The following is a 27,660-nucleotide window of genomic DNA, read 5'->3' as shown; positions in this document are numbered from 1 at the left end:
ACATCGTCTAGGAAAACTCTCACATCCTATCGCTCTTATTATATTTATGCGATACATTATTTTATTTACGTCGTAGTTTAAAACGCGTTGGATAAGCTCGAGGAGAGTGAACGACAAGATTTGCATTCATTTTTATGCTACGACATAAAAGCGACGTGCCATCCATCGCAGCATCCTATCGCGTATACAACACTAGGAGTTGGTCGTGAAGTTAGAAGGTAAATGAGTCGAAGGAAGGGTGGAAATAAATTAGGAGACATTAGTTTGTCGTTGTATTTCCTGGCTGGGTGTACGCGAAGCGAACCGTTGCGTATGATACTGCGAAAGAAAAATTGCTCGGCGCCCTGGACGTAGCGTCTAATTAACTCACGAGCATCCCTCTTTCTTTTTTATTTTTTTCTTCTCTTCATTCTTTTTCTTTCTTTTCTTTTCTTTTTTCTTTTTCTTTTTCTTCTTTCTTTTCTTTCTTTTTGTTGTTGCTTTTCGTTCCACGTTTTCTTTTTCATTTTTTTTTATTTTTTTATTTTTTGCAAGAAGCAAGAATTGTCACGAACCAACGGAGGGTGTCGTCCAACACGAACAAAGACCGCTGGGATGCTTTGTTTCGCACAAAAGCTAACGGCCTGTCCAACGATGCTGGAAAAATAATGGAAAAAACGTAATAAATCGCGTGATTTTTTAATTAATATCCGCTTCCGCGTGTGTACCGTTTCGTCGTAGTTCTTCTTACTTACACGTACGATATACGTGAACATGTATACTTTCAATGTTTGTTCTCATGTTTGAAGGTCCGTACTTTTTGTTATTTTTAAAGGAGACAAGAAATTCAATCATATGGAACGATAAGATGAGACACGAATAAAAATGTTTATTAAAACGAATAATCGATCGATATCATATTGTTAGTTTCACCGATATTAAAATAATAATATTAAAGAGAAATTAATAAATTGAAATAAATACGTGTTAATTTATCAAAAAAAAAAAAAAAAAAGAAAAGAAAAGAAAAAAAAAACGAAATACATCTTTCGAGAAAAATACGACAAAAGGATATTTCGCGATATAATACATATTTAAATGAAATATGGAATGGAGAATTAACAATACGCTATATCAATTAGACCTCTTAATTATTGTATTTCGAATTAATTATACTTTCTATTGATGCAATATTGTAATTAAATTATTCTTCAATTACATTAGATAGTAAATAATCATGCTATTGTAATTATATGACGTTTGTACTGCTCCAAATAATTTTTTTAATTATTTATCTTTTTGTCGCTTTATATATTATTCTCATATTATTTCTTTTTTTTTTCACTTTATCCTGCAACCTGTATCTTTCCTTCGTGGGTTCGTTTGGAATGTTCTACTCGCAGGATCTCATTTCTGCTTAATAACAAAGATCGTACAGTCTTTGCCGTCACTTTCACACCTTATCTTCGACGTCACAAATACGTTCTATCGTCATATACTATACACCTAGGAGAGGTTGACCATAATCGTAACCTGCCACTGCGTCCAAGCTACGAAATGTACAAACGTAAGAGAGAGAAAGAGAGAGAGAGAGAGAGAGAGAGAGAGAGAGAGAGAGAGAGAGAGGGAAAGAGAGAGAGAGAGAGTGAGAGAGAGAGAGAGAGGGAAAGAGAGAGAGAGAAATAGTCGTTTTCTTTCCCTTGGACAGTGTCTCCTCCCTTGGGAAAGCTTTTCCTTGGCAATACGACGTCTCTCTTGTCCAAAGCGCGTACGTGACTCTCTGCGTTGCCTCTTACGAAGACCCTCTTTTATTAGAAGAGAGAGGGAAAGAGAGTGAGAGAGGGAAATAAGGGAGAGAGTAAATCCAGGGAACTAGACAACACGATGACGCGCGAACGTGCCTATATCTTCGTCTAATGAGCCGGAAAGGAAGCCCATAGCCTCTAGTCTCCCAACCTGTACTCTCGTTCCTTGATAAACCTGAAGACGATGCAAAAATAGAAGAACCGTGTACGTATCTACCTACATTACTTACACGTTTATACGATTTTATGCTCGAAAGAGAAAAATGGATATGTGTACATCGTATATATATATATATATATATATATATATATATATATATATATATTTTTTCCCTCTATTTTTCTTTCCATACTTTTAGAACATTATTTTCGTCTTTCTTGTTTTACCTTACCCGCGAAATTTTAATTACGTCTCCTTTTACTTCGTGTTCGTAAGTTTTTTTTTTTTTTATGTAACGGAATTTATTTTTTTTTATTATTTACGTATATACACATAGAAATGTATCAAGTTCTTTTTCACGAGAAGTAAATGTAAATATAATATGTAATTTATTTTTCTATAAGTAATTTGAAGTAATGATTAGAATTGATCTAGCTATGTGTGCATGTAATTTTTTTATTTAACTCTTATCGAGTTTCGCTTATATGGATCACTTATATATATATATATATATATATATATATATATATATATTGTATATATATATTTTTTAATACATTTAATATTGAGGCTTCTATCTTCTCTTTTCTTTTTTTTAATGAATTTTTATAGGTAGATACTTATTGCTCATATCGTATCGATTTTATCTTATCGGATCTATATTTAATGAGTCATCAGATTTACGGATATGGCTTCTACAAAAAACGATCCTTTAATGAAATCTAAAAGCGCGGTATTATGGCGAGAAATATCGGTAAAATTTTCACGTTATATGGTTAGAAGGATATACTTATATTAACATTCTAACGGTTAACGTACGTTAATAACCTTTACGTGTGACCTCGATACGCTTAAAAGAAAAAATATGGAATGCTGTGTCGGCAATGTCAAAGAGAGAACCATCTTTAGTGATAATATATGAAAAAAATTGAAATTCTACGAATATGTAAATCGAGCCATATTAAAAAACGAAAAGAATTTGAAACTACTTGTTATAAATAATATCATTGATAGATCGTCGAAACCATAATTAATGAGAATTGTAAAAATTTACAAGTTTATAAGCATTTAAAAAAAATTATGTATACGTAAGCAATTTCATATTCATTTATGCTTACATTAGTGAATATGTTTCATATTCATTTTAATATGTTCAATTTTGCTTTTATACTCATTATATGTATATACATATATTTATGCAGGTATGATGTTTAAATGATGTATAAATCGATGGTAATAAGGTAGTTTTTTAAATACAACAAGAATATATTTTAATTGATATAAAAATAATATAGAAAGATACAAGATAATAATGATTCTTCGAGAATTGTTCGACAAATGTCTGAACATTTTTTTTATCATTTCTCATTCTTATTTTATTTTCTTCTACATTCTCGTGTCCTACATATATAATAATTAATTAATATTTTTCTCACAGAATTTATTGGCATTTTTAAATATTACCAGAACATGAGAAAATAAGAATGCATGTTTGCGAATAGTTCGTGTTCAACTATAGAACTTACAAAGAGAAGTTGGAACTATTGGTAATTATCTGGCCGGCAGATCGTCTATGACTATCGTGCACGAACTCAAAACCGATTTCCATTAATTCCGATGGAATTGAGTTGAGTTATATACTTCTGAGAAAATTCATATATACATACATACATACATATATATACATACAGATATATAATTATTCGATTCGATAATGAACAGTTTTAATGAGATAAAAAGAATCATCCTTTTACTTATGATTACTTTATAAAAATGACATAAAAATCCATATTTATTTGATAGAGATATACTTGGAACTAAAGAACCTTTGTTAAATTTATTTCATACTTTATCATATACACTTTATGTCTCTTATCGCACATTATGAGAAACTTCTCAAATTTACGAATTAATTTAGAAACTCATCCTTTAGGATCCCGTCGATCTGAATTCATTAATGCTCGAAGATATACTCAAACAGCGAATAATCCGTCGTGTCTCGAATATACCTTCTTCTCTCGTATATCTAACGCTTATAAACAAACATCGAATCAATGCAATATAGAGGAACGTTAGTTCGTACAGGTACCAGCAGTACGCCTAAACTTATATGCGTGAATGTATGTATATACGCAGGCACACATATTATGACAGAGGATATACGTAAACCCGCATAGAACACAGCATTTGAACGTGTTGAAGCAACGCATCCAACGTTGCTTCTCCCAACCATTATCTCGCTCGACCCGCGATTAGAACCGAGAATATCGAGATATCTAGAGGTGCGCTATCAAATATTGTGCGGTCAAACATTCACGAAGCATTGCACCCGTAGCAAGTTTGAGTTCGGATTTTGGTTGTGATAGCGTGCCAAACTATCCCCGACAAAGATCTTCCACAACTAGCCGGTTTAATTCTAGAGACAGAGAGCTTCTCCTTCTAGTCCGTTTCGATGTATTCCATTTGAAATCTACGCGAAATGGAACGCTTCTTGAAAGCGATTATTATGCATTTAGGAAAGAATATATCAAGTCGAATTCTTTTTTTCTTTTTATTACAATATAATGAAGCTTATATATCATAGATAAGTTATAACTACTTGTTAATAAGTGATACAATTTTATCAACGTCATCTATCATATATTAAGATTCTTGTTGTTATTATAAAAAAAGTTACTTACGAAATAATTCATCATTAATTCGTAAATATCTAACTCTATGGTTACATAGATTGCATCTGTTTATCTAGATAGTTTTATGAAACAAAGTATCGTTAGTGCAAAAGGGTCTATACCATTTTTTACATTATTTCTTACTATCGTAAGGTTGGATAACAAGAATCATTAGATGATTAGTCGTTATTTTTTCATTAGAAAAATTTGTCTATTAAGGTATCTTGGAGGAAGATCGATCAATGGGATAAGAACTCTCCAAATGATGCTTAGGAATAGCTTAAGGCAAGACTAAAGTAGATCAAAACAACAAAGTAACACCGTCATGATGTTCTTCTGTTTATTCGAAGATTTCGACAGAAATCCAACCTTCCTCGTCATGCCTTTTTCGTTGTTGTAATACAGAACCTCAAAGAACGATGATTAATAACCTCACAATTCAACACTAAGCGTAGAGAGTGTAGACGAGGTCAGAGACCATAATATGGACTCATGATGGAACGTCGACGTTGAAAGGCGTATCGATCGAAGGGCAACAACCCGAAGAGGAATAATAAAAAGTTGAGAGAATAAAAAAATATGATTCTTATATTTTTAAGATCGTTGCACACCGTGATATCTATACCTTTACAATTGTTTCTTCCTTAAAACATCCATCCGTTAATTATCTCATCTATATCGAATTAATAAAATTGTAATGAACATCAGAAGAAATGAACATTCGTACAACAAATCGATACATCTAACTCTTTCGTAACAAACGAATTAACAACGTTCGAAAGGTTGTTGTATTATACAACGATCTTAAATTAAAAAAAAAAAAACAAAAAAGAAACAATCTAAATTCATAAATTCATAGTGGATATATAATTATAAATAAATTAATATTCATTAAAGTTTGAGCTTCTGTCACAACTATATTTCTATATATTTTTATTCAGTATATGCGTTTAGTATATACAAATAAATTCGATGTGGCTGTTATGATATTATAGTGTCTAGTATTATATAAAACGATAAATTGTAATTTCATTCCCAGTATTCGCACACGTTAATCTTCATACGAGACAAAGAGGTCTTTCCATGATGCAAATTTACCTTTAGAGAAACATCAACGTCCGAAACCCTTTTCAGTATCCAAGCAAAGAGCTTTTACGTCGTTGCGTATTTCCGTTATCACACACCGCGTAAGTTCTTGAGGTAACTATAGTAAATCGTAGGAACGAGAAAGGAAAAAGAATTGCATGGCTAGGGCGACATTCGATGATGGTGTCGGCTCTTTTATGATTATTTTAACCAAGTCGTGTAGCTTTTTGTTACTGTTGTCCTCTCAGCGAGTTATTTGTAAAGTAAATAATAAAGGAACTATCGTACGTGCGATAAGAACAACAAGAAGTGAATCTGTAGTAGAAGAGAAAACCTTTTGCATAAAACGTGAGCGGTTTGTTTTGCATATCTTTCCACTTTGTTGTCGTATGTACATACATTCACTCGTGTCTCGACTTCAGCGTGGAAGATTTGCAATGTCACTATGTATCTTCTGTCTCTTTCTGTCTTTCTCTCTCTTTCTCTCTTTCTTTCTCTCTCTCTCTCTCTCTCTCTCTCTCTCTCTCTCTTTCTCTCTCCTTCTTTCTCTCCCTCCCTATCTCTATCTCTTCTTTTTCTTTTCACTACGCATTCATCCAACTGTACCAACGCCACGTGAGAAAAATCGATATTCGCATCAACGTCTCTTTCGCTCCATTCGAAAGCGACGAGTAAAGAAAGCAACATGTAATATAGAAGGTGGATCATTTAAATGGAAAGATTTGAAAGAACATGTTCATTATTTGTGAACGAAGAGAACAAAATTATTCAAGAAAAAATCAGATCATTTAATGATACATAAAATAATAATAGATTTGTTCGTATAGAGAATAGTTATTTTATTTTCCTTTTTTTTTTCTTGCATGGTTGTAAGTATTTTCTATACTACCGAACAGAATATATCACGGATAAACGATATGGCAAAATTCGTTGCTATGAAATATCTATTTCGTTAATGATTAATATGACGCTCCAAATGAACGTGGTTGAATTTCTACGTGTGTTCCTTAAATCAGAAACAGAAACCGGAACGATGAATTCCCGACGGAAGGCGCCATCGCAAGTCTTCGAAAGTGAATCCAGGGAAACTACTCTCTCGCTACAAGGAGGGTCCTTAATTATGGCAGTATTATCCGTGGTAGAACGTAGACACTTATCCACTGTCTTCGTACTCGTACTCAAGCTCGCGAGAGCTTATTCATTCTCAAGGAAGCGGAGTAATCATTTCGCGCTACGTAGGTATAATATCTCAAGTTTAATTAGTCGGTCGAAAAGACAAGAAGATTGAAAAGCTGTCATTTAAATTTAATATTAAATCTATTCAATATAACTTTGACAAAAGTTCGATTGTTCTTTTCTGATTAGACAAACTTTAAAGAAGAGGAATCAACGATCTTCTATATGCTATATGTTATACATTACATATTATGTTTTTAAAGAAATAATTTTTATGTATAAATGTACTTATGTTAACTAATACTTTAAGTAATATCGATTAACGTAAATCGACTACTTCGCCAAATCGGTGCTCTTAAACAGTAATTTATTATTCAATAAGTAGTACATGTTGAACACCCAGGTATACGAATCAAGTCCTAGGTAATATTGTTGTTAAATATTACCATCGTTCGAGATAAAGCGATGGAGCACTTTGCAAGGATTTACATGTTAAACATTTAAATCGCTTATCTAATGTATGATTTATGCTCACTTCTTTTTATTTTATTTTGTTAATGTTTATCTTATACGTTAATAAAGATTTCCATAATGTTATTACAGTCTCTGTAAGAGCATGATATTTTTATAATTATGAATACTTGTTTCATTTTATTCCATCATGAATTATACACATACGTGCATGTTATATTTGTTAATAAAAATAAACCAAAACTTTATTATAATTTTTATCTTTCATGATTATAATGTGATTTACAAATATTTTCTGAATTTATAAATGAATTTTCATTAACCAGAATCAACTGTTCTATTTTATTTCTTTTTACTCATAAATCATTACAATCAACTAGCTATTACGTGTAAATTCGTCCAATTGACTGTTAACATTTGCCAAAAATGTTCGAAACGTGAAGGGTTAATCCGGAGTTGCGACAGCGACTCGTTAAATACGTGCCTGACCAATAATCGACTTGACTACTACTGTATATGTACGCACATGTGTATGTACATAATGCGCGTCTAACCGGTGCAAGTCTTTAATCACAAATACAGCTATTTTATTATTACCACTGTCATATTTTTACCAGTTTGGTTGTTCTTTTAATTAACATTATTATATACATGTAGACCAATTTGTGAACGTTATATAAATAGAACAGAAACATTAATTCGATGATAATTACATTATTTTCTATATACATATATTTTTTTTTTTAACAATGTTGATTTATTTCAAAATATTTAAATGACTTTTTATTTTTATCGAAAGATCAATATTAATAAATTTCTTCTTAGTGCAACGTCCAATGATAATAATTATCATCGTCGACTTTGATCTTGTAAATGTTACATTAAAAGGATTCTTCTTGTGTTACTCGATTAAAAAGCTAATTATGGAAACGACTATGGATAAAACTAAAATTGATCGCGTCGAATCGTAATTATTTTCATGTCATGTCCCGGCTCCACAAAAATGAGTTGCATGTAACTTCGATAACTACGTATCGAACGTCACAAGCGATTATCATAGGACGCTTCGTGAATAATTTTCTAGGCGTCTGGTATCGAGCGTTCCCCTTCGAACCTTCGAAGCATCAAGTTGCCCGAGCATGGCACAGAAAGTTTCTGACGTGCCAGCCAATCGTAGCAGTGATTTATCAATTTCGAACCAGCGTATTCTGAAGTAACCGAATTTTCGAAGGTTTCCTTATAAGAGACCACCTTTCCGTTATACGTTTTACAATCTACGTCGTGCGAAAATGTTCTACCTTATATTTTCCATACTTGACATTTTATACAATATGGTACGTCTAATTTTATCATCTTCATATTTTATTTACAAATTTAAAATATTTATTCATATTACGCTTACACTCTATGTAACATTATTTCCATTATAAATATCACAAAACAAATGATATATATTTTAACATATTTTCTTCTTAAAATTCATAACATTAATCTTTCTTTATAATTTCGTTATAATTTCGACGTGAAATATATGATAACGAATCTATCTATTTTTTATTGAAAAAAGAAAAAAAAGAAATAGAAAGAAGTGTGAAAAGTAATCGTGAATATATCGATTTATAGAAGATCGGTCGACAGACAATGGTTCACAAACAATACGTACGTGTATGTCATCTACCTTTCAAATAACCACCACGATCGATCGATTCTAATGTCATTATTCTCCTCGACTTGTTTCTCAATTTATATGTGGGGGGTAGAGGGGAGTGAGAGAGAGAGAGAGAGAGAGAGAGAGAGAGAGAGAGAGCTGGAGGACAAAAAAGAGAAGAAAAATATGGAAAAACAAGCAAGTGTCACGAAATGACACGTGTATATCCACGTGTATTATACGTTCCATTATGTAAACGAACGAATCAGTGACAAGGACGATAACGTTTGGATGAAATCGATAGAAGCGTCCATCGCGATAACTAAAAGCAACCACGGAGAGCAAATTACCGCGTGCATTATTTGAATCATCGGGAATGGAACGATAAAACGTGGCCGAACACGGAAAACTCGTAACAAACGTATATTCTACGTATACCGCGAGGGTAGACCGAACTAACCAACCTTTAGCAGGGCCTTTTCCTCTGACATGTTGGCGTTGATGGTGAAACCACGTCTACCGCGTGACAAACGAAACGCTATCAGCGCGATGTCTCGTTCACGATAGAATCTCGTTTTTCCTAGTACTCGTCCACGTAATTACTCGTGTACTGATTAAACTAAACGTAACATGTTCTTCGAAACAAACGAACAAATCGACACCGTTTGAAAGTGGTGACCGAAACAGTTTGAAACTGTTTAGAAAGAGTTAATTATACGACAATACATTTCAGTACGTGTAAATATAATTTATTTAAATGTATTTATTCGAAAGAAAGGATATATCAATATGTGTGATAATTAAATAACGAAATTATAGATATAGGTATAATTAGATATACTGTAATAATTACAATTGGTATTAATATTAAAAGTACTGCGAAGTAATTTAGATAGCTAGTATCAAATTTTGTAATTATTAATATCATTATGATCTAGTATAAGAGGAGAACTCGAATGAACTGATATATATATATATATATATGATCAAAATACATTGGTAATTCTAATGTTAACGATATTTACGAACACCCATCAATTTGATAAAAATTAGATTTTATACAAAGTAAATAATATATGTTTCAATAAAATGATTTCAATATAAATAACTATACAAACGATGTCCATAAATCTAAAGTTAATAGTAACGGCAATACAATATTATTTATATATATATATATATATATATATATATATATATATGTATGTATATTTATATAGCTGATGATATGGATTTGAGATTTTGATTTGTTAACACTCTCTCTCTCTCTCTCTCTCTCTCGTTTTCTAATTCGCACACGATATATATAGTAGTATGTGTATATGCATACGTGTCTCGAGACGAATCCAATGCGTACATAAACTTAGACACAGAGAGACACGAAGCCAGGATATACCACCGTTATCGATTAGACACCCGATAAAACGAACACACAAGCACACATAGTCCAGGACGCACGTGCGTGCGCGTTAGCCTTTGTTCCTGCACCTACTGCGCACGACAGATTCATACATTTCCGTGACAGAATTTATCCTTAAAGGAGAAAATTTTTATTATATTTTTTTTTTGACAGATACATTTCTCAATTATATTTATTTGTTTGTTTGTTTGAACTTGTGTCGTAAAGAAATTTAATGAATGGAATAGGAATATAATTATCGATTAATAAATTTCTCAAGAATTTTCTTAATGAAATGTTGAAGAAAGAAGTTCTGATTCTTTCGAAACGGTGATAACATATCTCAACTCATATGTAACATGATGGACATATATGATCGTGATTGAAAGCTGAATCACGTCAGCTATAAAAAAATACGAGTCGTGATCGATCACACAACTTTTTTTCAAATATCTTTTTATTTTTTCCACTACGAACTGTCGCGTCGTTTCGCGTGTTACGTGGTCACAAAAATAACGCTCGCTTATTGGATGATCGGACAAGCTTCGATCCGTATAACAACGATAACCCGGTTCGATGGTTTCCGACGTATGACGATTCATTGGGTGATTAAAAGACGAATGACCCGTCAACGTCGCAAACTCGACTACGTAAAAATATTGAAATAACGTGATAGTTTTTAAATTTCATCACCTACATATATAAAAGGTCCTGTTGCATCTTGTTTAATCAACGATGCAAGGATATTTTGGATTTTTGTTTTCTTTTTTCTGTTTTTAATTTTTATATAACCGATTTTGAAATTTTCATCAACTTTCAAGTTCCATCTACCACTTTCGGTTCGATAGATTTTTAAAACGAGAAATATTAAAAATTTCGAAATATTTTATTTATCTATGTACGCGTCCATGTTGCTCGTGCGTAAAGAATCTATTAATTGATAAAAAAGGATTAATTCAATATGAAATAATTTTTCAAATATTAAAAATCTCTTGTGGCTTCGAAGGACGAAATCATTCGCTCGAGTCAAAAATCGAAAAACTGCTTCCTCTTTACTGAAGTTGAATTCTGTTGGTAAGTATTGATTCCCTACGTTGCTCTGTTCACGGCGTGCACTTAATCTTGCATCTCTCTCTCTCTCTCTCTCTCTCTCTCTCTCTGTCTCTCTGTCTGTCGTTCTGTTCTAGCTATATTGACGGAAGCTGCGCAATACCAATCGTATTTCTATGTAACTTTTTTCTCCTTTCCTAATTACGAAACTTACTATACTCATATATATATATATATATATATATATATATATATATATATATATACGTATATTTTTTTGTATTTTATTTTTTTTTTTTTACTTTTATTTTAATCAAGTTATTACAATATTCGTGATATATTTTTTAGATCATTGATAAATAAAAAATTCATAGTCAAACTGTGTTAAATATTACAAAAAATTAATTATATATTTATACGAAGGAATCTTTTTTAGATTATTTATATATTCGTCTCAAAAATTCCTTAAAACCGAAATAAACCAGTCGACGGAACGTTTTATTAATCGATAAATAAATCAGAATATTTGTAAACGAAATAAAATTGCAATGAACATCCTTTTGTTTCTATAGCATTTAATTGATGTAACGTATCGTAAGATGATAGCAAGTTGCTTGATAGGTATGATATGACATTGACAAAATAATTATTATTTTTTGAATTCGTGATGTTGAGAAATGGTTTTGAAGGATCTCGCGAAACAGAGTAACTATTTTACATCCACCGAAGCTCTATAACAAAAGAGAGTTGAGACGAAAACTTGAGACGCTCTATGGGAAACCAAAATAATGTCTTCTGTGGCACATAGACATATATGTATACATATATGCGCACATACAGACGGACTACATATCTTGCTACCATTGCAGCTCTTTCACAAAATTTACGATGTGTAAATGGAATGTGCGCTTAGGGAATTTCGCGATCTGAATCGAGTAACCTTCCTTTAAGGTTTTTCGGTTTACGACGCTAGTTAGATATATATCGCAGCTCTGAAAATAGATTGCCTTACGAAGGTAGTGATTTCTACGGAAAAGGAAATCCTTCGAAGAAGGAAGAACGATTTCTTATCGTTAGCTTAGTAACGATATCTTCTACGAGATACTTACGAAGAATTAAAGATTATTCAATTTATGCCGATAGAACCTATCATCGTTTAATCGTATTTAATATGGTCAATTATGAAGGCATATAACTTTTTAATATGCATGTATTCAATATGTATTCAACTAAAGTATCACAAAGGTATCGTTTAAATATCATTCATGGAGATTTACAATTAAATTTGATAAGCTGTATTTTTGGGATATTTTTATTACATAATTTTTTTTTCTGTTGAAGAAACGAATACTTTAATAACTAAATATTAACGATCAGATTAGGATTTACATAAAATAAATACACAGTACTTGACGTCCGAAGCTGTTCAATATGTACTCTCTTTGGCGGATATAAAATGCCTGACTATGCGAGATTTAGAAAAGCTACTTATACGGGATATCCTGCTGAAAGTAGCCGGTTTTCTCCTATCCAACTCCGATAAAAACTGCTCGACGTAGCAGCAATTTTCTACGCCAATATTTGTATTAAGAAAAAAAGAATGATAGTTTGGTAAAAGAAACAAGAATAAAATAGAACAAAAATTTTTTTTTCGATAGAATATTATTTATAATTAATTACAATATGGGAAAGAATGTTCAAGAAAAATGATGTTCTGCAGGTATATATATATATATATATATATATATATATATATATATATATATATATCGTTCTAAGTAACGAAAATATTTTAAATTAATCCACTTAAATTACGTATCTTCTATATATTGGAATAGAAATGTTTCAATATATTTCGTATTCGGATTTTGATGATAATCTTACGGCGATTTTGAAGCGAATGAAAATTCTGAATTACATTTCACTTTGAGCAATGCAAAACTTCATTGCGAGCTCTATGCGAAACTTAATTTACGGTTTGCAATCAAGCACTCCAGATAGACATTTCTATCGACTCTTTGAACAGATCTTTATACGTTTCAAGAAGTTTCTCAATTTTCACGAATTTGTCGATAACATTAAAACGTATAAGTGAAAACGATTACGATAAATACTTCAAAGTAAATTTTGATAAAGATTTCTACGATAGAACAAAATTAATAAAAGTTGTTTTCCTTTTTTTTCTTCGTATCATTTATTGGTTTGTCCTTTTATTTGGCAAGATCTGTATTTAATATATATCTTCATAAATTTATAAGGAATGTACATACATTTGTGGTTTTTTCTTTTCTTTATCTTTTTTTTTTACTTTAACAGAAAAAGATAAAGAAAATATGGTTAACTATACGATTCTACCGTTGTAACTTTAGCAATTAGTCAAAAAATATAACTATAGAAACACAAATTTAATACTGTATTGCCGATATCCGAAAACTGTCGATAACCCGATAACCGATCGACTAATTGACAAATTTCTCCCAGCGGAGGTAGAAGGAAGTAATCGAAATTCTATGCAAATTTTTGCTGAGAACACTAGCAATATATTCAGAGAAGCAGCCGTAAGACCTGATGCCATGTAAACTGTGTTATTAACCAATTAGTAAGAATATGATGTGGAATGGTTATATTATAGTATCAATGCAATATTTCATCGGTAATATTTCGTTTGAAATTTTCTTCCGTACTATTGACGTTAATGATAAACTAACAATACGATGTCAATTTTGTGTGAAGTAAAAGAATCTAATGTTTCTTCGAAATTCGATTAACTCGAAGCTCAATTGAAAAGAGAGATGGAAGGATAGAGACAAAGAGAGAAAAAGAGAGAGAGAGAGAGACAGAAGAAAATATCTACGATGGTACGTTGGTACAAGGTAGATTATAGAAACGTACTTCTTGTTTATGCCACACTGGAAGTTTCCTTCCATTAGCGCGACATTATAAATTACGTTTTACCAAGTTCGAAAAATGTCCAAAGCAGAGTAGCGTGCGAGAATAGCCGAGAAAGTTCTTGAGTGGTGGCCGCTTTTGTATCGTGCTCCTTGCGAGAAAAGAAAGAAAGAAAGGAAGAAAGAAAGAAAGACAAAAAAAAAAGAAAAAAAGGAAGAAAGAAAGAAAGAGGGAAGAAGAAGAAGAGAGAGAGAGAGAGAGAAAGAGAGAGAGAAGGATAGAGAACTTCCCACAACAGTAGAAGTATACAAAATTTTACGGGGACTTTCACGAAAAACAATTCGGTTCCGTTTCGGCGAATCTCTTTCAAAGTACTGACTTGGACCACGAACTACGTTTAAACACGGCCAAGTTGCACGACTTTATAGCGAGATAGATAAAAACTCATCGGTTTGCTACCATAAAACTCAACGGTCAACCATCTTTTACTCTTATTCGTTTCAACTAGAATTTTTATATCTGAGGGTTAAAACATTTTTGAGTTCGATTTTCATGAATTCTTTCGAGTCATACTATAATCGGATAGTATGTTCATAACTTTATGTATAGGTATTTGTATATAAGATATGATTATACTATTGCATTATTATATTATTTACTCGTACTATATTTACGTTATATTTATATAATAATTGTGTTAATAGATTTACACATATTTTTATGAACGTATGTCGTTATACATTACGCTCATAAAATGACGAACATAAAAACGCTTAGGTGGTATAAGTATGTACAATATACCTACTTGTTCAGTATACGTTTTTAAGAACAGAATTTTCAAAATGCTTCGAGGAAAAACGTGTTACCCATAATAGTCTCGTAAAAAAGAACGTTAAATAAAGAGGTACTTCAATATCGTGCACCGTAATTAACGGAAGTAGCTCTAATGCGGAAGGTAGAAAGAAAAAAAGAAAGGCACAAAAAAATGTTATACTTTTTTCGTATTCCTATGTCTGATAGTTTCGATATGCATACGTTTAAAATCTATTAATAATAAAATAAAGATATGATCTATTACCGTTTAATTAATTTTTCGTAAAACGTAGAAAATAATATATACATGGAATATAACATTTGCTAATTACTACGAAAAAAAATATATATATATAAGACGATTTAACTGTTGTAATTATTAAACTTTTCAGAAATATATTTAACTTATATTTTTTAATACTTCACTCATAAACGACGATCGATCTCTGTGAAAATATTATAATATCGTATAAGCGTGTAATTGAACAACGATATTATTCGATGAATGGAATATCGTCGTCCTTCGAGGGATTTTTAATAAGTTTAAGAAATGACAAAAGCAAGTAGAAATTGTCCCTGTCATGGGACATAGATATTTATTAAAATTCCTTCAAAAGTTATCTCAGAGAAGGATACCTTAGAGAAAAGAGTCGAGACGTTTCTGTCACTAGCGAAACGTCCGGTTCGATAATCGTGAAACTTTCCGCTCCGGAATTCTCGTTAGTGGAAGGTGGAATCTCATACGCATCGTCCGTCTTCTCTTCGCAAATCGCCGGACATGAATCATTTTAACGACTTTTATTGTACCAACTTTTTTTATTATATTTTTTATTTTTATACCATGAAAACTTGACTTTTTATTTGTTCGGGTCTTTAACTTGAAAGTAGAGAAACTTGCTGCACATATATTTCAAACGAGTTCGATAATCTTTCTATAAGTAGAAATTAATGATACTACAAACTATGTCTATAGCATTGTTGACTTCTGATCTGATATATAAAGTATTGTATATAATATAGTATCGTATATTTAAGACATTTACGATAATCTGATAAAAAAAAGTCATGAATAGAAATTATACATTTGATAATCGGCAATAAATAACGATGATAAAAATAATTGGCGAAATATTTTCTATCGATAAAAAAGCAACGTAGCCGTAAATAGAATCAAAACGGATCAAATAGTATCGACCAAGGTCGAATAAGATCGAATAAGATCGAATAGGACCGAATAGGATCGAATAGGATTGAATAGAATCAAACGGGACAGAATGGGACTGAATGGGATCGAACTGGATCAAATAGTATCGAATAGGATCGAATAGGACCGAATAAGACCAAATAGAACTGATACAGAATAGGACAGAATAGAACTATAAAGTAAACAAACTGTTAGATATGAAACTAGTAATGTACAGAATATCTAAATAAGATACTAATACTGGTATAAATTTTCTTTGTCATATTCAATCCTATTCGATTCGATTCGGTCCTATTTAGCCTTATTCTATCCTGTTTGGTTCTATTCGATTCTATAGGTTCTTATTTGACCTTAATGGAACCTATTCGATCTAATTTGACCCTGTTCGCTTTTATTCGACCTTATTTGATTTTATTCGATTTTATTTGTTCTTATATTACCCTTTCTTCACGAGATATGAAAAAATACTATTTCATTAAACTTCTTTATGATCTCTCAATGAGGCAAACAAACTTTTGGATATGATGTACATACATAATAATGTACACAATGTTTTAATGAGAACATTTTCTTTATGAATATAATTATTAATGAATATTAAATATCCGTTATATCTTGCAGGTATTATTTTTTATATAAGGAATATTGTGTTTATATATAATAGTATACGAACGCGTGGGAAAAGCTTTTGAATTTTTATGGAATTTGAAAGTTTTCAACATGGTAGATAGTTACTTTAAAATAGATTCTGAAACGTAACAAGTTTTGAAGTCAATGAATTCGAATGGTTTGCAACATCGACGATCACTCGATAAGATTTACAATGTTTCCGGTTTCCAAAGACGTTCCCGATCAAGAATGAAGATTTCTGAAACGACATTGACTCTTTTCGTGAACATTTCCCTCGCTAGCTTAATAATAAAGTTCCTCCCTGTCGCATTGGGATCCGAAAAGTGAGCCCCTTTTCTTCTTCTTCTTCTTTTTTCTCTTTTTCCCTCGTGTTTCCCATTCTCTCGTCTTTCTTTCTCTCCCTCGCTCGTTATCTTTAATCCACCGTTCTGAAACTTTCGTAAGAAGCTTATGCGACAAGGTTTTCCGCTAAAGTATCCTTTTCTAGGGAGCGAAACGATCGTTACCGGTAAATGACATATTTCCTCCCTTGACGTTCCCGTTAGCGCGGCAAAGCTGTTTCGTTCGAATTGAAACTGTTAAACGTGTAAATTATTTCTTTATGGTCATTATTTAATAACAACGATATCAACTTCAAAACTTTTATACCTTAATGTACTTCGTTATACAATTAATAATCTTAAAATATAATAAACTGTATATAAAGATATAAAACACATAAAAATTTGATAAATAATCGAATTAACGGAACAATTTAGAACGACGTAAATTTTTTTTCTTTTATTTTTTCTTTTATTCTTTTAAATCAATTTTTTTAAGTTTTCCTATTGAATCAAAATCTGTGAGGATTTTTTTTTATTAAAGGAGAACCGCGTGTTTTTGTTAGTATGCATCACGTTTATATATATTATATATATATATATATATATATATATATATATATATTCAATGTAAACCCGAAAGAATTGTAGAATTCGCAATTAGAAACACTTTCTGTTCGACGTGACCCTTCGAAGCTCTTACGTTTGTTTCTAATCTCTGTGTCGGTAGTTACGCAAACGTTTTGAGAGATAATGTTCGCTTAGCTTGCCCTCGTGCGACAGTTAAACGTCAGTTTGCGCGTTTGTGCACGTGCCGTTACTATCGGTTCTTGCTTTGGTTACCTTCTCCAAATAGAATATATAGAGAATTTCACGTAGAACAAATCATTTTGCGTGTATTTTGTCTTAACTAGCTTTCGATTATGTATAAATAAACTTTCTCGTTCGTTTGACTCTTCATTCATTCTTATTTTCTAACGAAGATTGTTTATCGAACAATTCACCCCTTCTTTTTATTACTTTGACATCATATATACAGGACTGAAAGACGATCGATTTTTTTTTTTATTTTTCATCTGGTATATACACCGTTTGCTTAATTAATTTTCCTCCTTTTTCTTTCTAATAATAACTCTTTTCGATATTTTCTTTTTAATAGGTACACGACTTTATTCCTGTAACAAGTATTCGGTTAACTTCTTTTTTCGATATTCTATTCTCTATGGAAAAGAAAACAAAATGTTTGAAATTTTCTTTTTAATTTTTGTTCCCTTCCTTTTCAAATCGATCCTTCCGACGTCTCACGTTCTATCTATTTTCTTTTCTTTTCTATAATATTTTAATTGAGCTTTTTATATCTCCTATATCATCCTTTTCTTTCCTAGGTTCTCTTTTTCCTACTTTGATGAGTTTGTTTACGTCTTGTAGTCGACAAGTTAGTGATCTCTTTCAGTTCCTTTCCTCTTTCCCTAAGATTTTCGTTTTTCTTTCCATCCTTCATATTTTTCATATTTCTTTGCTTTGTCACGGACAAGAGAATGAAAGGAAGGTTATACTAGGGCTTATCGGCCTATAGTAATTACTTAAATGGACTTCCTCGTCTTTATGTATAATATTTTTTCCTTACGTTAATAATACCCCTTTCTTCCTTTTTACTTTTTATGTTTCATGCATCATCAGCCAAGCTTATCTCCATTAATTTCTGGTTTTCGGTTCTTTTATACTTTCTCCCGATTTTTTTCCTCATTAAAATCACATCGAATAACATGATAATTGAACGGTTTTAAACAAACGATCTTATGAATAATAATGTGTGTGTGTGTTCGTTCACGAATGCGTGTGTTTCTCCTGAAGAAAAAATCAAAATCTTTTCATCCTATTCTTTTGTTCAATTCTTAAGACTTGTCAAGTACCACGGAAAAAATAAGGAGAAATGAGAATAAGAGAGAGAGAGAGAGAGAGAGAGAGAGAGAGAGAGAGAGAGAGAGAGAGAGAGAGAGAGAAAGAAAAAAAAGAGTTAATATCTTTGCTATGAAATCTCGTGGGACAGTTTCGAACGCCGTCCGATAATCGACAGACATCGACGCTTCCTCGAAACAACTTTTCCCAGGCGGATAAGTAGAATTATCGATAACTCGTTCTCAGTCGTGGTCTCGTTTAACGAGCCACCTTTACCACACTATGCCGGCGACCATTGCTCTGAGTTCTCTTAACGATTTTAACGATGTCGTGGACAAAAGTTCGCATCTCTCTCCCTCTCTCTCTCTTTCTCTCTCTCGTATACGTGGAAACAATGCAATTGCGAAATGAGTCCAAGCGAGTCCACCCCGTGCTTTCACTCGTTCTATCTCTATCTCTATCTCTATTTCTATCTCGTTCTCCTTCTCTCTCTCTCCCTCTTTCTCTCTCTTACTCCGGAAAGCTTTGCGCGCGCTACCTCGTGAAATATTATAGGAGAACTTTGCCAATTTATTCGTGGACCGTCCATGTCGGCAACTTAGTCAGGCCAGGACGGCAGCCAGTGCAATCCGGCTAGCTGAGAATGCTTCTCGTTAGATAGATAGAGGTAGAAAGAGAAAGAGAGAGAGAGAGAGAGAGAGAGAGAGAGAGAGAGAGAGAGAGAGAAAGAGAGACTCTGATCGAGATTAAATTGCGATAATTCGATTTCGTCTTTTCACCAATCCTCTTTTAGTAATTCGTAAGAAACGTCATTTTATATTAGATTGTTTGCGTTTCCTCGTTGAAGGAATACTAATGAAAATACTCGATTATATTTAATCTTTGTAGTAAATATATTATAAGTCTTTGTGTTCGTTGATCTATTGACTTTTATTCATTTGGTAAATCAAATTTACGTTGAGTCTTGTAATAATCAATTAAAGTTAATAATAAAATTTATTATTATATTTTTTATTCAATAATTCATATATGTTAGTAAACGAATATTATATAATGATTCGAAATGAAATTCAAGGAGAGATGAAAAAATGTTTATTCATCGTTTGAGGATTTTGTTGGTTAACGCAATTACAGATGACACGTTTTTATTTAGAATTTATAACAAAAAAATTTTTAATCGTAGATATATCATTGATTCGTAATTTTTTATCATGTAAAGTAATTTTTTTGAGATTTTGTATGACAAACTTTTCCCTTTTAGGAAATTTCAAATACTGCTTGGCTTCAGTCGACGAGATACACTTAACGAGAGAAAAATAGGTAGACAGTTCGTGCACAGGATACGGTCCTTTTAGCCATAATTTTACTCTCCTCGCAAGTTACTTGCTAGAGAAAGAGTAGCAAAAGCACAGGTGTAAACCTTTGCAACAAGGTTCTCGAACGTTGCCTAAGTTGTACGTTGTCTAAGTTGTACGTTATCTAAGTTATACGGTGCTACTGCGAGAAAACCGGCTTTTCGATCGATCTCAAAGAAAAACCTATTCGAATAAGAGCGTAAGATACTTCGAGTTTGACTTACAATTTGCAGATACTATTTTCCTTAGATAGTTTTACGAATTTATTTTACGAATTTATTGGAAGTTACACACCTCATATCCTAAAATTATTATTTCTATCGCGTCTGACAATTTGATGGACAGATGATTAACAAGAAACAATTTATACGCAATGATATTTCATTTATGTACTTTTAAAATAACAAATAAGCACAATCAGGTGTTTGAATATATCATTATATAATAATTATTATTTCAGTAATTATATTACGAGAAATTTGAAACTAGTTATGTTAAGGGTGTTTCGATAGTTGTAGTGTTCTTCATACCAAAGATAGAATTTAATATAACTCTCGTAATGATGTAACAATACATAGTACTTGTCGATATATTAAAGTCATGATAATAATTATTAATAAATATCTTTAAACTTGTTTCTTAATCCATATTGAAATAGATATATTTGCGCGCAGAAATGGCTTCTCTCGTTGTAATCCATCGATCATCGATTTAGAACGATACGAGCAACGCCGACAAAGTGATATCGATTACATCACGCTCTATGATTCCGTATATAAGCGAGAGTGAACGCGTTTACGGGTAAGTAGGCCATTCTTCCGTCCGTGTCGACACAAAAGCCTCCGAGCCAACTGGCGAATAATGAAGAAGGTTTGAAAAAAGGAAAGAAAAAGAAAGCAAAGAAAAAAAGAAAGGGGGGAAAAAAGAGAGAAGAAGAAAAAAAAGAAACGAAGACGAATCCGAAGTAGAGTTCGCATTCTATGAGGGATAGTTTTTCCATCCGGTTTCTAGCCTCTAATTTTCTCGATATCACACGAACGATCCATCCAGAACAGTATTGTTCGCACGTCGATTACGTTCATTGTTTTTGACGACTAAGCGCTGATGGAAGGAAAAATAAAAGAAAGAAAGAGTAAAAAAAAAAAAGAAAAAAGGAAAAAGCAAGTGGAGATCTAAAACGATTTGTTTTTCAACGAGCTGCAAATTCCCGATGGATCGAAATCTTTCTACCAAATGATTCACGTTCGTAGATAAAATAGCGCGTAATGACAATCGTACGTGCACTTATGCTCGTATATGTATACAGCATAGGTCTCTTCGATATTTCCTTTTTTCTGCTTTTTTTTTGTTTTTTCATATATATTCTTAGTATATGAAATCGATTATAGGAAATATTTTAATCACTTTTGTTATTATTATGCAAACTAATCGATTATATACCTATTTAAGTACACATTAATCCTCGTCAGAAATTACTCCTATAATTATCGTATCGAATAATTAATCGATAAATTAATACGACGATAAACATAGCTAGTAATCGCTAATTCGATTACCATTTCTCCCAGCACTATTCATCCTATGTAAATATATATAAGGGGTAAGTAATTAAGCTCTGATACATTCTCAGAATCTTCGAGAGAAGATATACTCTCTAGATTCTAGAAGTTCTTGTGTGGAACGCGTGGCGAGCAGTATAATCGTCCCGGAAAATTACTCAAGCGTGCAGATTGACCTGCATATCCTTCTAGTCTACTACCAACCAACGAACCCACCGAATTGATGATTCTTGTATCGATAGCTCGAACGTTTCTTCAACTAAAACGCAAACTTTTTTCTATGGCATTGTTCTCAAGGAAACAATAACTTCAACTTCATTTCTTTTTCTTCTTTTCTTTTCGTTTTCAACGAGAATCGAGAGTAATGAATAGTTAATTAATGATTACTTAATATCGTGTAAATTAACAAAGAGCGATTCGTTGATAGAATTCTGAATAATGAATTTATTATTTAACTTTATCCAATAGATATCTATTTTTTTTTTATTTTTTAATTAACGACTTACGTTTAATACATTTTATTGTCTGTATTCTTCCCATTTCTATATTAACCGATTAGCAAATTCGGATATTTTGTTGCTTTAATTTCATTTAAAGTTGAAGATTTCATTAATATTAGAGTCCCTTGAATCTACTCGACAGTGTACATAATCAATACTTTAGATTTCCCTCGGTATCATCAATTTTTATTACTCACGTAGTTTTTGTTTAAAAGAAGAGTTACGGTCTCTAAAAGATAAAACTGATATGAAAGGGGATGTATATTTCTGGTCGTCCTCTCTATTTTTTATATTTGTTTTACAAAGATATGAACAAATAAAGAAACTCAATATCTATACATATTTGTGAAGCGTAAGAAATATTTGTGTAAATGGAATGGAAGGTTTGCGATATTATTTTAGAAACGTGATACTAAAACTCTGTTATTGTTATTTTTCTTTCCTTTGTTTCGTCCAAACTATTTTTTGTCCAGGATTTGGCCATTATTTTTTCTTTCTCCACGCACGATTACGTAACGTTATTACCTCGAATATTTATGTTTTAAAATTTTTTTGGACGAATAACCATAGTAAATCCGAAAAAGAGTTTATATTTCTTTCTCTTCCTATGTTTCATTCGTTGTTTTCTTTTAATATTTCCTTTTCCATCGTATAACGAAGACAGAAATACAATTTTGTCGAACGAAACATATTTTCATACTGTATATTTTTTATTTAAATTTTATCAGACGTTTTCTTTTATTTTATAAAGATAAGACAACATTTCATTCTATAAATTTTCAATTTATATACATAGGTATTCAAAATATTATTTCATTTACTTCATATAGACCTTATCATTCGTAATTTAAAGCGATATCTGAAATATTACAATTTTAAATTAGACGATATATACAGAGTAAAGATATCGAAGAAAATCATTCGGGTGCAAATAAATGCGTAGAACGGTCGTATCGTTCGTAAAGGTTAATTTTCGATTTTCTCTATTTCGATGGAGAAATGATTGAGAATGGTAGCGGGCATTGTGCAAAGAGGAAATCGTCTAATTTATCGGAAGCGAGTTCTCTGCGTGTTCAAACGTACGGATTTTCTCGATTCGGATCGTTTCGCGTCTCGCGGTAGACGGTTCGATAGAGTGCCTGCGGAAATTCGTTATCCAAATTGAGCCTCATTTCGCATAGCTACCTCGAGAACAGACTTCGGAGCTCGACCAATTCGTCGAAATAAATTAACGCGCTGCTCTAATTTTCGTAACGAGCCCGGAGCAATTATATTTCACCTGACTCTTTCTCCTTCCTCTTAATGCGCGCGCATGTACTGCACCTACTTTACCTACTACTACGATACACAGACATACACACGCACACACACACCCGAACACACACGTACATACTTATAAGGGGAGGATTAGAGATGAGAACATCGATATTCTTGTTTATGCCACAATATGGAAGTATACTTCACTCTGACTTTTTCAAGAACTTCAAGATATATTATACGTAGTTGGTAAAGTTTTCTTTTTATTCTTCTTTTCTTTTCTTTTATTTTATTTTCCTTTCTAACAAATTCCTACGAAAAAGAAATATTTGAAAGAACGAAAAAGTCAAGGAAACGTTCCATCTTTTCTTTTGGGAAAACGAAAGTTTATTTTCGTAAATAGTCGATATTTGAGATACGAAGTGACTATATTGAAATCACCTCTGAAGAATATTAATACTTCTTTCAAATCGAATCAAACGATATTCGAGCTAATTCGAACTCTTAAAACTAACGACTCCTTCGATCGGTCTACGAACGTTTCTGCTTTTATTTCGATGTAAATAGTGCGTGAAATCGAATCACACCTGAAGTGCATAGCAACCAGTGGTGAAAGAACCATTAGCGAGAAAATTCTCTAACGAAGGGAGAATGCCGGCGTTGGGAAGGGCTTTCGAAACTCATACCACGAATGGGAAGCAGATTTAATCGATTCGTCTTTTCTGTCTTTCTGGGCTCTCTTCCCTACCGGAAATGGTCACTTATCCGATAAATCGAGAAACGCCGTAGAAAATTTCACTCGTTACGTGATAACGCTTCAACGTCCTTCTTTTCCTTTCTTCTTCCTTTTTCTTTTTTTTTTCCTTTTTCTTCTTTTTTTACTTTTACTTTTTCTTTACTTTTTCTCTCTCATTTTTACAACGAACACGGAATGGTAATTAACTGTTGGCGTATTTCTTTTCAAACGTGTATGAAGATGAGATACTCGACTATCGTCTAAATTATAAAAGCTTTAGTGGTTGTGACTACTCCTCCTTTCATCATCTTGCATATTTTTTTATCTATTTTTTTTTGTACGTAAATATAATACGTACTTGTACGTGATCGTATATATCGAAGTTTCCCACGAGATGAAATGTAAGTACCAACGTGGTAATTCTACCAACTAGCACGTAGATATATAATACATATATTATACACAAGTAATACAGTAGGTATGATTTTCTAAGCACGTAAATACATTTCTAATGTAATTATTGTACGTATTGTATGGAGATGATAATACATATAAATAATAATACATTAATACAATAATATATAAAGGTACATACGTTGTTCGCGCAAATTAAAAGTGGATAAAAGTTTCCTTTAAAAAGAACGAGAGAAAATGATAATAAGTTCAAAGTGCTCTTCATTTTTTTGAGTCAAATATCGTGTTCGCGGTCGTAACGTTTCGTCCGAGAACGCTTTTGCCGCAACATGAAACTCGGTCGGTGTCATTCCGATTACGCTCCGAACTCGATCTTCTCCTACAACGAAAACGACATCGAATAGGATCCCTATTGCGGAATCGCCGTGTAGAGTTCAACGAGGCGTTAGATGCGTCCCACGCGGCATTTTACCCGTGGAAACTATTGATTTCTCCGAATTCGTCGGGTTTTTTTTTCCTTTTCTCTTTTCTTTTTCTTTTTTTCTTTTTTTTTCGATAAATACGAACCTTGCTGAATACCTATTAAGGAATAATTTTTCAGAAAAGTAACGATACATCGATCTACGTTTTCGTACGAATGTTAAATTACACACGTAATTAATAACGAGTTGGGTTAAAAACAATAAAATTGTTTTCTTTTTTTTTAATGTTCAGTACGAGCACACAAAAATGTTTAATTTAATTACATAGACATTACAAAAGAAAGAAAGCAAAAAAGATCGTAACTGTTCAAAGAACTTACTATAATGACGAGAACTAATCTTTCTTAAGGATAATTAATTTGAAAAATGTACAGAGATAAAAATTTCTCCAAGCGAAACTTCAACGTATCTCGAAACTCGTCTATAGAGTACTCCAAACTTTTGACAGGGGGCGTATTTATAAAGAAACTTTTTTTTGTAAAAGTTAAATACGACACGCGATGTTTCGTGAATCTCATTACTCTCATACAACCAGTGCAACTTTTTTACCGAACGTTATCTCACACTTCGTCACGAAATTACCTTCTTCCGATGGTTACAACGTTTTTTCTTTCTCTCTTTTTCTCTTTCTTTTTTTTCTTTTCTTTTTTTACGTAGACTCAATACAGATATTATTATTCGTTTTATATAGAGTAAAGATACCCAAAAAAGTGTGTACTGTTTGCCTAAATCATATAAAAAAATAATAAAAATTAAATTATATAGTTTAACAATTTATTCATTTCATCCAAAGAAGCATGATAATTTTACAAATGAAAAAAGAACTTTCTCAAGAAGCACGCAAACAGATGAGGTACTTTTTGGTGGTCTTAATTGTCTGTAAACTGCAATTATCTCTTAACTAGGTATTATACGGTGTTAGATCAAGATATACTTGTTAGTTTGGCATAGCACAAACTGACGATTCTTGCAACTTCACCATTTAGATTAGTACGTTCGTTTAAAGTCAGTTTTAATTATAATATCTGAGAAACATCAAGCTTTTAACGCGTTATTCTTGATATTTTTATGATTATAAAGATGACAATCGATGCAAGAGATTAATAAGATCAATAATGAAATTCACAAAATCATTTTCGTTTGAATGCAACTTCCTTTTACGAAACATAGTATATAAATAAATTCTTTTATCCGATAGAATCGGTGAACTACATTTTTCCTTTTTCCATTATTTTTTGACAAAAGAATCTCCCACGTATTCCAATAATATTCCGTATGCGATGTCTTGCATAACCGCAAGGAAAGAGATGATGCGTTGGTCATTAACTTATATTTAAACTTTTCTCTTACCATAATGCATCGCTCGGAGGCCGCCCCTTCGATCGAACCACATTGAGCCACATTGAAAGGAATCGATGATTTTCCAGTTCGTGGACATCTCGGTCGACGGGTCGAAATACTTTAGTTCAGAAAGATTTTCCAATGCCATTCTCATGATATTTTTCTATACGGAAATTGATTCTGTGAAAATAGAAATATGATGCAAAGTAAAGACTCGTTCTATTGTTAGTCATTTTGTTTCGAGCAAATGATATCAAGAATTATATATTCCAGCGTGTCTTTTAAAAAAGTACTTATCTACATCACAGATATAATTTGATAGTCATCCTTTGCTTTACATCGTATTTTTCTTTCTTTTTTCTTTTTCTTTTTCTTTCTCAAAATTAGTTTCTTTCGTTGTGTAATACGTAGTATAACATTGTCTTTGATGTCCGTTATTTAACAAAGATGATTAGTAGATTGTATTATAATTCCAAGAATAGAATAATATGTATTCGTGTGTGTTTCTACTTTGCGCATGGACATCGTATTTCCATAGTAACACTATCATGTCCAACTCTTCTCCTATGGCGATTCGTACCGTTCCCGAGTGAATCTACTAGATCTTAATTATCGGTAAACGGATTTCACCGTCTCACGTTCTCCTCGTGCAAGTCAGCAATGGAAAGAGAAAGAGAGGAACCACGATAACTTCCAGTGCGATTTATATCTGATTAGACAGGAAAACGCTTCGATTGCGATCCTGTTGAATCTATTGAAGATTCAATGAGAGAGAGAGAGAGAGAGAGAGAGAGAGAGAGAGAGAGAGAGAGAGA

The 27,660-nt window shown here is 32.2% G+C and overlaps 1 long non-coding RNA gene across 3 annotated transcripts in view; it reads right to left on the bottom strand.

Annotated features, from left to right (window-relative positions):
* Positions 1 to 27,660, bottom strand: part of LOC122631391 — a 64,165-nt gene that overhangs the window by 10,779 nt on the left and 25,726 nt on the right. For 2 of the 3 annotated variants that reach the window (XR_006327695.1, XR_006327696.1), the window contains exon 3: positions 26,378 to 27,025. The exons of the other annotated variant lie outside the window; for it this stretch is intronic. This is a non-coding gene — a long non-coding RNA (uncharacterized LOC122631391). Of the gene's footprint in view, positions 1 to 26,377; positions 27,026 to 27,660 lie in introns of those variants that run through there. 3 annotated transcript variants of the gene reach the window in all.

The sequence above is a fragment of the Vespula pensylvanica genome, chromosome 8 (genome assembly GCF_014466175.1).
Source record: "Vespula pensylvanica isolate Volc-1 chromosome 8, ASM1446617v1, whole genome shotgun sequence".
NCBI classification, from domain to species: domain Eukaryota; kingdom Metazoa; phylum Arthropoda; class Insecta; order Hymenoptera; family Vespidae; genus Vespula; species Vespula pensylvanica.
This window is presented reverse-complemented; position numbering and strand designations above follow the sequence as displayed.